At 30.3% G+C, this 13,912-nt stretch overlaps 1 long non-coding RNA gene across 1 annotated transcript; it reads left to right on the forward strand.

Annotated features, from left to right (window-relative positions):
* The first annotated feature begins 12,954 nt into the window (after positions 1-12,954).
* LOC135963022 (uncharacterized) lies at positions 12,955-13,630 on the forward strand. The gene is made up of 2 exons (XR_010576807.1): positions 12,955-13,000; positions 13,105-13,630. It is a non-coding gene; the product is annotated as an uncharacterized LOC135963022 (long non-coding RNA).
* The last annotated feature ends 282 nt before the right edge of the window (positions 13,631-13,912 follow it).

The following is a 13,912-nucleotide window of genomic DNA, read 5'->3' on the forward strand; positions in this document are numbered from 1 at the left end:
CTCAACTAATCAAACTCCCGTCAGTGTTACCATATGCCCAGTTTTTCCTGTTTTTACAAAAAGTTTAATTTTTAACCTTCGCTTTACCAAAGGTTTTTTTATGTACATGGTTTACCAATACCCACCCGGGTGGTACTGTACTTCTATATATATATCCGACAAACAAAATTTTAAAAAATCGTAAAAACAGTATAAAAAGGTTCAAATGTATTTATTAAATTATATAGAACTCTAAAATTTGCTCCGTGAGTCTAAATTTTATTTAAATCGAAACAAAATGAAAAAAACTATTACCCCCATTTTCTCAATTTCTGGTTATTTTTTATCGTGACGATAAACTGACAGTTCTCTTACAATAAAAGTGTTAATTGGAGGTTTATCGTTACGACAAACGATAACCAGATATTGTGAAAATGGGGTTAAACTAATCAAAACCGAGAGGTCACCGGGGTGGGTATTGGTAAAGCGAAGGTTAAAAAAGTTTTTTGGAAAATTTTAAATTTATATCAATGCTTTTAATTTAAAGAAATAAAATTTTTATAAAAAAATTTAATTGAATGAATACAACATGATTTTAAAGGCCATTTTTTGAGATCGTATTTAAATATGAATTATTTTTAAGATCTATTTAAATACGAAAATGAGTTTCTCAGTGCTTTTTTAAATGATACTTAAATGGCCAACGTTAGCCATTTAAATTCTATTTAAGTTTCATCAACTACCATAAGTTTTTGACAGCTGACTTTTGTTGTTTGGTTTTTTTTTCACTCTATTGCAGCGCTGTATTTTTTTTACAGCGTCTTGCAGAAACTACAATTCCGATGCGCGGCAATTGGAGCTCTTTTATGCATTTCCTACCAATAATTTTATTGTTTAATAAACTTTTTTTCTTACTGGGCAAAATTTATCAATTTTTGTTTTGGTTGATCAGCTGTTTTAAGCAAAACTATAAATAAATTTTTGATATTTAGTAGTGCTACCATTATTTAAATAAGAAAAATTATATAGTCCCCTTTTACCATGGTATAATGATATACAAGGTGACATTAATCAAACAGCTGATTATTTTTTGCTCGAGTTTGTTAACAACTTTCATCTTGTGAACCTTTTTTTGCTGTAATTTATATATATTTAGCAGCTGTTTTTGACACTATAAAAGTTATTGGTTTTTGTATTGTTGTATTTGTTGCCGTAATTCCCCTTTTACCAAAGTAAATTAATAAAGTAGCGACAGTACTACAACAAATACAACATTTACAAAAACCACAAGCAATTTTGTTTTTGGTTTAAGGTCTGAGCCGTCAAAGTTGCCTTATGTTGTTTTTGCTTTTGGGCTTGTTGTATTTTTCGCCACAACAACCACAAGTGGATTGACAGTTCAGACCAAAGTAAAAAAAATAGTCAGCTGTTCTACTGAGTCTACTTTATTAATTTACTTTGCCTTTTACAATGCAGAAATTGAATGGTTGACAGACGAAGTTTGTGAGCGAGGGGTTGAAGAGGTAGAGCAAGGCGAATTTATACAAGGTGGAGTCAGTCAATCAGCTGATTACTCTTTTTTCGCTTGTTTGGTTCTAACACCTGTCAAAACTTGTTTTTATACTTCAATATCTACATATTCAAAGCTAATTAACAAAATATTTATATTTTGCATAAATAAGTAAAGCCCTCACTATTCAATTATCTACACTATATTTAGTTTTAATGCATATTTGTTTAATTTTTAATTTCTGTTTTTTGACATTTGTTAAGACCATTTGTTGTTTTTGTAGAATTACCACCATCTTGTATAAATTCGCCTTGAGGTAGAGTGTGTATTACACAGGTTTAGGTTAGTTCAAAAGAGAATGAGAAAAATGTCTGCCTTTCAATTTCTGCATTGTAAAAGGGGACTTACGCATACACCTTATAATCATTACGCCATGCCTTTTACAATGGCGGGGGGTTGAAGAGGCAGAGCAAGGCGTATTTAACAAGGTGACAGCAGTGGCGAATTGAAATAAATACAGGCGAATTCACTTATTTTTTATATATAGAGTTTGACATACGGACGTACGGGCGAATATTTTTTATATATGTAGTTTGACATTTGTGCGTGCTATTTCTATAATCAGCTGTGCTGCCGATGGCACCTTATTAAATGCACCTTGAGGCAGAGTGTGTAGCAGAGAACGGATTGAAAACATTCACGTTTACTGCCCATTCATAAATTCATTGCTATTGCATTGCCTTTAATCGACAATAACAAAAAATATGCCGGGGTATGCGTATGATTGGTTCCAGAGAAAAATGACTTCCTCCAAAATTACCAAAAAAAATCGTTGCTGATTTATTACGGGAAACGTGGGAAGTGGCTCGGTACAAGCCATATATATTATGAAAGTAGACAGTTTTTGGAACATAATGAGACAATCGTATTAAAAATCGTGTGAGTGGTCCCATAGAAAAATGGATTCCTCCAAAATGGCCAAGAAAAATCGTTGCTGATTTATTACGGGAAATCATTTTTCTATGGAACCACTCACACTCACACCAATACCCATTAATTGGGTATTTTTACTTCCCGGTTTTTTAAATGCCCAAAATCGAATTTATCTCGTCGACGCTATCTTGGTTCACGTCAAAATTTATGTTTGTGTTCGTGCTAGGGTTCTATAAGTCGATTGTTCGAACAATCGACTATTTCCTGAAAAAAGTCGACTTTTCGACCTTTCGACTTTTTCCGTTTTTTAAAAAGTCGACTTTTCGAACTTTCGACATTTTTCGTTTTTTAAAAAGTCGACTTTTCGAACTTTCGACTCTTGGTAATTTATAAAAGTCGACTTTTCGAACTTTCGACTTTTTAGTTAATCGACTTTTTTAGACTATTTTCGACTTTTTTAGACTATTTTCGACTTTCCGACTATTTTCGACTTTTTTCAACTTTTTACCATTTCTTGTAACAAATACATAGTTTCTACATTTATTGATGCCCCTTTTGTAATGTTTAGCAATAAAAATGAAATTTATCACGGCGATAATAGTTAGAATAATGTTGTGTAGAAAAAAGCTTTAATTTATAAACATTTATTTATTATTTATATTAGCATACACTACAAAAAATGCAAGTGTACCAAATTGCAATAGTTTTAGTATAATGTTGGAATTAAATTTTTTTTAACAATCTAAAAAGTCGACTATTTTCGACTTTTATCGACTATTCGACTTTTATCGACTATTTTCGACTTTTATCGACTATTCGACTTTTGAGATAACATAATCGATTGTTCGACTTTTTTCCGACCAAAAAGTCGATTTCGACTTTTCGACTTTTTTCAGGAAATAGTCGATTGTTCGAACAATCGACTTATAGAACCCTAGTATATATGTGTTTGTTTCGACTTTACATAAATTACCAAAAGTCAAAAGTTCAAAAAGTCGACTTTTTAAAAAAACGGAAAAGTTGAAAGATCGAAAAGTCGTTCGATTGTTCGAACAATCGACTATTTCCTGAAAAAAGTCGAAAAGTCGATATCGACTTTTTGGTCGGAAAAAAGTCGAACAATCGATTATGTTATCTCAAAAGTCGAATAGTCGAATATAGTCGATAAAAGTCGAAAATAGTCGATAAAAGTCGAAAAAAGTCGAATAGTCGATAAAAGTCGACTTTTTAGATTGTTAAAAAAATATTTCACTTGCATTTTTTGTAGTGTATGCTAATATATGTAAATAATAAATAAATTAATTTTTTTTAAAATAAAGCTTTTTTTCTACACAAAATTCTTACAACATTATTCTAACTATTATCGGCTTGATAAATTTCATTTTTATTGCTAAACATTACAAAAGGCGCATCAAATGGTAAAAAGTTGAAAAAAGTCGGAAATAGTCGAAAAAAATCGCAAATAGTCGGAAAGTTGAAAATAGTCGAAAAAAGTCGATTAACTAAAAAGTCGAAAGTTCGAAAAGTCGACTTTTCAAAAACTACCAAAAGTCGAAAGTTCGAAGAGTCGACTTTTTAAAAAACGGAAAAAGTCGAAAAGTCGACTTTTTCTTTCAGCTATAGACCCTAATATTTATTGCTTCATTTCATGTGGAGCAAGGTGCATTTAATAAGATGCCATCGGGAGCACAGCTGATTACAGAACTGGTACGCGATAATGTCAAACTACATATATAATTAATAAAAGAATTCGCATATATTTATTTCAATTCGCCGCTGCTGTCAACATGTTAAATACGCCTTGTGGAGGATGTTAAAAAGTTCAAACGCGTGGAGAAACAGAAGAAATTAAATATAAAACAACAAGAACAATGTGTATCAAACTACACAAATAAAAAATATTCGCCGAATTCACCTTATTTTTTATATATAGAGCAATGATGTTCATTTCATTGTGCTTTCGCGCTGAGTAACAACACACATATTCTTATTCTCTTTAAAAGAGCATAACAAATGTGGCATTTTTTTAGAAATTCATTAAGCATTGTTGTTGGTTGGTTTTTGGACATAGCATAGCAAACACACGCGTTTCAATTACAATTGAACACAAAACAACAAAGTCAGAAATAAATAAAAAAAATTTGAGAGAATTTCGGCCGTATAATGTATATTCTTTTATTTCCTTAAAATTTAAATTACATTCATTTAATAAATTGGTTATATCTGGCAAAAATTCTAAATCTAAACATTCTTTATTTTGTTCTTAATTTAAGTGTTTGACATTATGTTTGCTGGGTAGCTCTCACCAATACATCTTCATTTTTATTTTTGAACATCACTGTTATAGAGTTTGACATACGGGCGAATATTTTTTATATATGTAGTTTGACATTTGTGCGTGCTATTTCTATAATCAGCTGTGCTGCCTTATTAAATGCACCTTGATACAAACACATTTTCTCATGGCGATTTTATATATCAGGTGGTGTTGATAGCACAACTGGGGGTCAGTCGTAAAGTAAGTCTAGGTTGATTAACAACTCGCGCGTCATTCCAATTATTTTTTAAGTGCAATTAGCACAGAATATACAGAAGTGTCAAATTTGACGTTTAAAAAACGCCAAATCAGATGTTAGGGCAGTTCTCATAAAAAGAGATAGCAATATATTTTGTACTACAATATCAGTGATGTGTTAAAGCAAAACGCTATATACAACACGAATTTGGTAGACAAAGAAATGTGAACAAAACAAATAAATTTGTAAAACAATTTTTTCGTAGTCTGTGGCACAAAATTTTTTAAAATGAAAAATTATAAAAATGTGTGTATTGTTTACGTGTAAATTTAAATGAAACAAAATTCTTGGTTGTTTTTTACATTTGCAAAATAAAACTCCACATGTACAATGGCAATTAAAAGTGAAATATTACAAAAATAAATGATTGCATCCAACTAAATCGGAAAGAAATTGAATTATTGCGGCAGAAAATTAAGACTAAAACAAAATAAAAAGGGCAGTTACTAAAAATGAAACAAATATAGAACTATATTATTTTCTGTCTCGTGACGCCTCTGTATACTTTGTGGCAATTAGACCCGTTTAAGTTTTTTTTGCCTTCGACAATTATGCGTCTCACTCTAACACGCGTCTGTTGTAAGGCTTCGTATAACGGTTCCTGTTTTACGTCGTTTGCACCAACCGCGTGTCTTTTAATTTGATAAACCCTGGTGGAGACAATTAAAACTCTTTGTTAAAGGTGGGTCAGACGACATGTATTGCTTGTGTTTTGTGCCATGTATTGGGACATTTTTCCACATGTAAACATATACATACCGTGTGATCCATATGAAACTTTGTGTATGTACAATACATGTGTATTACTCGTGACATTTTTGAAATTAGAGCATGTTCTATTTTCGTGTGTATTACAGTGTTGTATTTTGAAATACAACACTGTGTGAGTGGAAAATAAAAAAAAAACAGAACAAAAAAGAGTAAAGAAAAATCATAACAAAATATATTTATTGTTATTTAAAAATGTTTTAAATAAATATATTGTTAAAAACAACAAACATATAATCTAATAGAGGTTATGTCACATGCAATTACATATGTACGTTTGAACGTGGAAATTATGAATCGTATGTATAAAGCAGTCATGCCCAAGCCCTATACTCTTGGTACTCCTTTGTTTTTGTAAATGCTCTAATAGGGGGGTCAGACGGCATGTATTGCTTGTGTATTGGGACATGTATTCGATATATAGGGAATTCCATGTGTATGTCATAATTCACATTATACATACGATTCATAATTTCCACGTTCAAACGTACATATGTAATTGCATGTGACATAACCTCTATAAGTTTATATGTTTATTTTTTTTAACAATATATTTATTTAAAACATTTTTAAATCACAATAAATATATTTAATGCAATGAAACTTATTTTATTATGATTTTTCTTTACTCGCTTTTGTTTTGTTTTTTTTTTATTTTGCACTCACACAGTGTTGTATTTGAAAATACAACACTGTTATACACACGAAAATAGAACATGCTCTAATTGCCAAAAATGTCACGAGTAATACACATGTATTTTACATACACAAAGTTTCATGTGGATCACACGGTATGTATATGTTTACATATGGAAAAATGTCCCAATACATGGCACAAAACACAAGCAATACATGCCGTCTGACCCCCCTTTAAGCTATAAGCTGTGTGCTTTGTATACTCACTAGAGCACTCAGCACTAGCAATATAAAATACACAAACAACTTTGTCTTACGCTGCGTTTACACATGCAAGTAGATTGATGAAAGTTGATAATACGTATTATTATCGAAAATGTCGAAAATACATCGAAATGTCTACAAGTTGCTTGAGCGTTTACACATGCAAGTAAAAGTTCATTTTATAAATGTTAGCGAAGGAGAATGATGTCTTCAAAATGCCACAAATATAAGAATATTACAGCTAATTCGATAAATAAACCTTTTATATATCAGCATTTGTTATTTTTAAGTCCATTTGCGGCTTGAAACCAAATTTTATTATTTTTATTCATAACAATAAAGTGTTACCATGATATTCAAATATAAAAATTTCTGGGGAAAATGTTAGGTTAACAATTTTTATAGATATTAGTAACAATTTTATTTATTAAAACTAATGAAATTGCTATTTTTACGAAAACGATAAGCATTAGTGGTCATTTGTACGATTTTCTTTTACAAAAATACATAAAATAAGTTAAAAATATAATTATTATTTTACCACCTTCTGATAAATTTTTTAAAAGCTATTTATTGGCAACTCTATTTGTCATCACTTGTATGAAAGTGTCGAAAATCACTGTCCACCTAAATTCAGTAGGCAGTGAGCTGCAAGTGGCTGCATGTGTGATTGTGTTAGTGCAAAAGTATGTATGTATTGTGTTTTTCGAACTGTTACTTGCATGTGTAAACGCTAGGTTATTATTTTTTTTGTCGTTCTTCAAAGCAATAACACTTTCATATGCTTTGCTGGTAAACATTGACGACTGCGATCATCAATGTAGATTTTGTTTTTGTTTATCGTATGATATTTTAAAAATGTTTGTTTTGAAAGTGAGTTTTTTTTTCTTTGTATGAATTGGTTTTAACAACAAAAAATATTGAATAAAAATAGTTTTTCTTTAAATGTATTGGTGTTTACTCTTCCATAAGGAACTTGTGGGCACCCCTGGTATAAAGTGAATTTTGACATACACATGGAATTCCATATGTATCGAATACATGTCCCAATACACAAGCAATACATGCCGTCTGACTCCCCTATAAGTGGTACTCATTTTCCCTGTCACCCTGTTAAAGGTGTTTATTTTGTCACACACATAAGGGTTAAGTAGAAAAACTAATTACATAGATTCACCTTACATACAATATTCGTATGTTATTAGCAATAAATAAAGAACCTATGAATTTTACGTGTCATTGGAAAAATGTTTTATCCATATTTTGTATGTCAAATGCCATTAATACATGCCAGAAGTTGTAAACAGTAAAATCAAATTAAAACTGTGCTAAAGAAATTGATTTAATCAATAGTACTTTAATTTTTTAGTTATAAATTAATAATTTTTTATTCATTATTGTGCAAAAACAAAAATTTCACAAATTAAAAAATAAAATTTTAATTTAATGACAGCTAACTATTATAAACAAATAAGAAATTTTTACAGTCTAATTCAAAAATAAAACTCTGATGTACTCGCGATGTCCCCTCAGAAGATTCGATTGATTTTGTTTTACCAAATGTCAAAAAACAGAAATGAAACAATAAAATGTGATTTGAAACTTAAAATAGTGTGTATAACTGAATAGTGGTGGATTAACTGATTTATGTTATGATTTATAAAAATAAATATTTTGTTAAAAAATTAGTTTTGACGGGCACTAGAACCCAACAAGCGAAGAAAATATTAATCAGCTGTTTGACTGACTCACCTTGATTACTATTATGTCACTTTTGATACTATTATGTCACTTTTCATAATATTACGGATTTCGAAAATGAAATTAAAATCTTTGTTAAACTATTTTTTACTCCACATCTTGACAAGCCATCGTTTGAATCGCACAAGAACAAATGGTTGGCAGCATTAAGCCAAGGTCTATTAATAAGGTCTGAGCAACTCTACAACAATATAAAAACAAAAAGAAAAACTGACATTTTGTTTGTGTAAAACTATAATGAGCTTGTCAAAAACAGCGTATATTTCAAGGCGAATTCACAATAAGGTTGTATCGATAGCACAGCTAATCACTTGTTTAGATGCTCAAGCTGTCAAATTCACTATAGTGAATTCCACAACAAACCCAGAAGCAACAAAAACAAAAGGCAGACTTTGACAGCTCAAGTAAACATAAACAAAATTTTTGAAAAGCACAGTATGTAAACACAAAGGAGCAAAAAAACGATCAGCTGATTAGTTGCACCTTAATAGACCTTGCATTAAGCTAAGTATGTACACTAGGGTTATATAGCTGAAACAAAAAGTAGACTTTTCGACCTTTCGACTTTTTCCGTTTATTAAAAAGTCGACTTTGCGAACTTTCGACCTTTTTCTTTTTTTAAAAAGTCGACTTTTCGAACCTTCGACTTTTGGTAACTTGTAAAAGTCGACTTTTTTCGTTTTTTAAAAAGTCGACTTTTCGAACTTTCGACTTTTTTCGTTTTTTAAAAAGTCGACTTTTCAACTTTTGGTAAATTGTAAAAGTCGACTTTTCGAACTTTCGACTTTTTAGTTAAATCGACTTTTTTCGACTATTTTCGTCTTTTTTAGACTATTTTCGACTTTCCGACTATTTTCGACTTTTTTCAACTTTTTACCACTTCTTGTAAAACGTACATAGTTTCTACATTTATTGATGTGCCTTTTGTAATGTTTAGCAATAAAAATGAAATTTATCAAGGCAATAATAGTTAGAAGAATGTTGTGTAGAAAAAAGCTTTAATTTATAAACATTTATTTATTATTTATATTAGCACACACTACAAAAAATGCAAGTGTATTGCAACAGTTTTAGTATAATGTTGCAATTAAATATTTTTTTTAACAATCTAAAAAGTCGACCTTTATCGACTATTCGACTTTTTTCGACTTTTATCGACTATTTTCGACTTTTATCGACTATTCGACTTTTATCGACTATTTTCGACTTTTATCGACTATTCGACTTTTGAGATAACATAATCGATTGTTCGACTTTTTTCCGACCAAAAAGTTGATTTCGACTTTTATACCATGTTCACACGACGGCATTATTCGTCATTCACGCTCTCATTCGTCATTCAACCCCCAATTACGAACTGAATTACATGATTCGCCATACAAAATTTCAAGTGCGAATTACCTTGTTCGTACGTAATTCAGTTTGAATTACCTTATGAATTACGAAAATCAGCTGTCCAAACAAAAATGTCAAAACAAAATAAAGAAAAAGATTTTTGTATTAAATAAATAAATTAATAGAAATAAAAAGTCTGATTAAAGTTAAATTCATTTGTAGAAGTAGCAGCTCTGCCATTCTTTCAGCCCACACCTCTAATAAAGCCCGCTCGCTTCCCTGGTCCCACTTGCTTGCACTTTTCTTTTTTCTAATAATGAAAATAATAATTAAATTATATTTATCTAATTAATAAGCTACAATTTTATGTTTTTACTTACCTTTTTTATCCATTGCCAAATCACAAATTCGCACCAAACAAACAAAATAAACAAAACGTGTAAACAGAAGAAAAAAAACAAGAAGAAGAAATAAATAAATGTCAAACTAAATTACGAATGTTGTCGTGTAAACAGGTTGATTCGCAATCGTAATTCAAAACGCGAATTAAGTAATTCAGACTGCCGTGGAAACATGGCATTAGACTTTTATCAGCAAAAAGTCGATTGTTCGAACAATCGATTTATAGAACCCTAATGTACACAAGGTTGTCAGATTGTCAGGAATATGCTCAGAAAATGGTTATCTTGAAATATATGGGTGTTAACCATTTATTGAACATTTTCTGACAATATTGTAAGAATATGACAACCGTGTATACGTAGCTTTACCCTATGTCTCCACGTAGCAATATTTATTGCTGCAATTGTCAAATTTGATTGCGTCAATGAAATTTGCGAGTGTAGACCGCAAATTGCCATATGTAGCAATCCATTGCGCAATGATTGCTCTGCTGATTGTCTGAGCAATTATTGCTAAGCAATAAGCTGTCAGTTCAGTTGTCATTAATGTAAAATTTCTTCTTTCTATGATTCGATGCGATTAATTCATCCATATTTAATTTATTTAAGAACCAAAACAAACAAAAAAACAAAGAAATTAATGAAAAAATCATTTAACGTAAAATAAACCACAGTTTTTCATAGAACTTCTCGCTTTGAAAATTTTGTATTTGTGACGAACGTTTTCTCCACCTAAAGCAATCAGCAATCACTCTGCTGTTGCTCTGCCGACGTTATTGCTTGAGCTTAGCAATAAAAATTGCTACGTGGAGACCTAGGGTTATAAACAATGGCCCATAATCATAGTCAAAAATAAAGTACATTTTAAGAGAATTAAACTCGACTTTACTTTTTTTTTTTTCATCATTTATTTATTGTATCTTCATTATTTAATGAACTAACAATAAGTGGTTCAAATCTTATATCTAATATTATTATTTAATTAGTCCAGCCAGTGCCGGACGAAAAAATTTTGTGTTCATGGTTGTTTTGGTTAAATATCACTTTACTTAAGAGTGGACTTTAGGTCTATCATAGACAAGTTAAAGTATACTTCTGACGTTGAAGTCGACTCTAAATATAAAACTAGCTGAAGTTGTTTTTAACTCGTTTAACAACAACATCAGCAGTTCTTCGCCGAGTAAAAAAGTTCGTCACAAAGTAAAAAATGTTTAAGTTACAAGATATTGGTAGAGAATTTGCAATTATTGAACAGTTATCAATAAAATTAGTACCAAAATATCGAAATTATGATATTAATCTTATCTTTTCCATTTTTCCACATCAAACAACTTTCTTTCTTTAGATGTCCCGGTTACTTTTATTGTTTACGTTTTTTGGATTTTTTTTTTTAATTTTGTATGTCAGCTGTTCAGCGTTGCCACTTGTCTGTTTTTTGTTGTATATTGTATGAAAACATTTTCAACATTTGCGGTGGCACCCAGTTAAAGTCGGTTCAATTTAAAACATACTTTAATTTTGACTATGATTGCAAATTAATAAAAAATAGGTTTTTATTTTAAAGTTGTTTTTAAAAAGAACCGACTTTAGTGTTTGACTATGATTATGGGCCAATTTGTTCATGGTCTTGTGTGGGGAATACGTATGTATGTACATATTCATAGTATTCTTTGTAAGCTTTGTCTACAACTGACATGAAATGCTTAACATTAACCTGATGTTACTGTTATGAATAGACGAATCTTGTTAGCGTTTTTCTCATGTTTTAATACGGTTGTTAAACCATGTGTTTTAACAACTCTTTTATAACATGAAATGACGTTTAAGCTTGACAGCAGTCATTTTGTTCCTTTTTTTTCATTTACAACACGATTTCACAAATTAACTGCACTTAAATCACAAAGAAATAAAACACGCTCACAATTTTTTAGAATTTGCTTCGCTAACAATCAAAAAATAATGAAATATCTTAAGATATGTACGATACTCCACCATTAACATATTAAAAACATTAAATGAATCATGTTTTAACAGCATTTCATGTCTGTTGTAGACGCTATGTAAATTAAAAATAATTTGTTCATGTTCTTGTGTGGGGAATACATGTGTATGTTCATCTTTATATTATTCTTTGAAACTTTTAAAAATGTACATAAAAGGGTCGCCATGAACAAAACAAGTTTTTTAACAATATTGTATAAACATTTTTTAAATCAAACGTATGATAAAGAATTTGTTTTGTTAACTAGCGTTTGCACAAAAAAGTAACCAAGGTACTCGTTAGCCCAGCTGAGCATCAGCTGTTTTACACCAACTGTCAGAATTTGTATAATTGTGTGTGTTTGCATGTTTTTAATGCGTCCACTTTTTCCCGTTGTTTTATATTCAATTTATTTTGATTCTCCACGCGTTTGAACTATTTATTGAACATTTTAACATCCTCCACATGAAATGAAGCAATATATAGAAATCTTACACCGGTTTCAAGGTGCATTGACTGGGTTGTTGTAACCCTATGTCTCCACGTAGCAATTTTTATTGCTAAACACAAGCCAAGGCGTATTTAACAAGGTGACAGCAGTGGCGAAATGAAATAAATACAGGCGAATTCACTTATTTTTTATATATAGAGTTTGACATACGGGCGAATATTTTTTATATATGTAGTTTGACATTTTTGCGTGCTATTTCTATAATCAGCTGTGCTGCCGATGGCACCTTATAAGCACAAGCAATAACGTCGGCAGAACAACAGCACAGCGATTGGTTTAGGTGGAGAAAACGTTCGTCACAAATACAAAATTTTCAACGCGAGAAGTAGTATGAAAAATTGATGTGTATTTTGCTTATATTTTGTGTTGATTGATTTTTTTCACTAATTTCTTTGTTTTTTTTACTTTTGGTACTTAAATATATATAAATTAATCGCACTGAATCATAGAAAGAAGAAATTTTACATTAATGAATACTGAACTGACAGCTAATTGCTCAGGCAATCAGTAAAGCAATCATTGCGCAATGGATTGCTACATATGGGTAATTCCACGAGAATCGCTACCACGACTGAAAACACAAAAACCCTTGAAACTTTTTTTCAAGATGATTTGAATAGAAGAAAATAATAAAATGTTACTATGTGAAAGTATTTAGATCACATTACATGATTTTAAAGACAAAAATAATAGTTTAAACTGATTATATTTAATTTTTTAATGTTTTAGGTATTTTTAGGCTAAAATTGCAGCAAAAACTGGGCTCCCAATTAGCTTGTAGTATGAAATGAATTGGACTCTGATTGTTTTTTTTTTGCTATTTTCAAATTGTTTATTGAACCGAATGTATATTTTCTATTAATTTTTTTAGTTTTTCTATACATATATTTACAGAACATATATTGTTTTTTATAAGAGAAAAATCTGTCACGTACGGTATGTCATGTACGGTATTAAATTTTATTTATTATAAAATCCTCCAAAGATTGTTTTTATTTAAATATGACGGATGGTAAAGGAAAAATCGTTATACGATAACGATTCTCACGATTCGAATATTTTCGCATATTTCTACATGTACCTCAAAATGAGTTCCGTTTTATGTCCCGTGCGATACACCTTTATCTCGTTCAATATTTTGGACAACAATATTTCGAAAGAACTTTTTATTATTATTTTAAAATTGTACATAGTAGATTTAATTACCTATTTATTTCTGAGTAAGTATATATATGTATATGTATGTATGTATGTATG

Source organism: Calliphora vicina, chromosome 1 (genome assembly GCF_958450345.1).
Source record: "Calliphora vicina chromosome 1, idCalVici1.1, whole genome shotgun sequence".
In the NCBI taxonomy this organism is placed as follows: Eukaryota; Metazoa; Arthropoda; class Insecta; order Diptera; family Calliphoridae; genus Calliphora; species Calliphora vicina.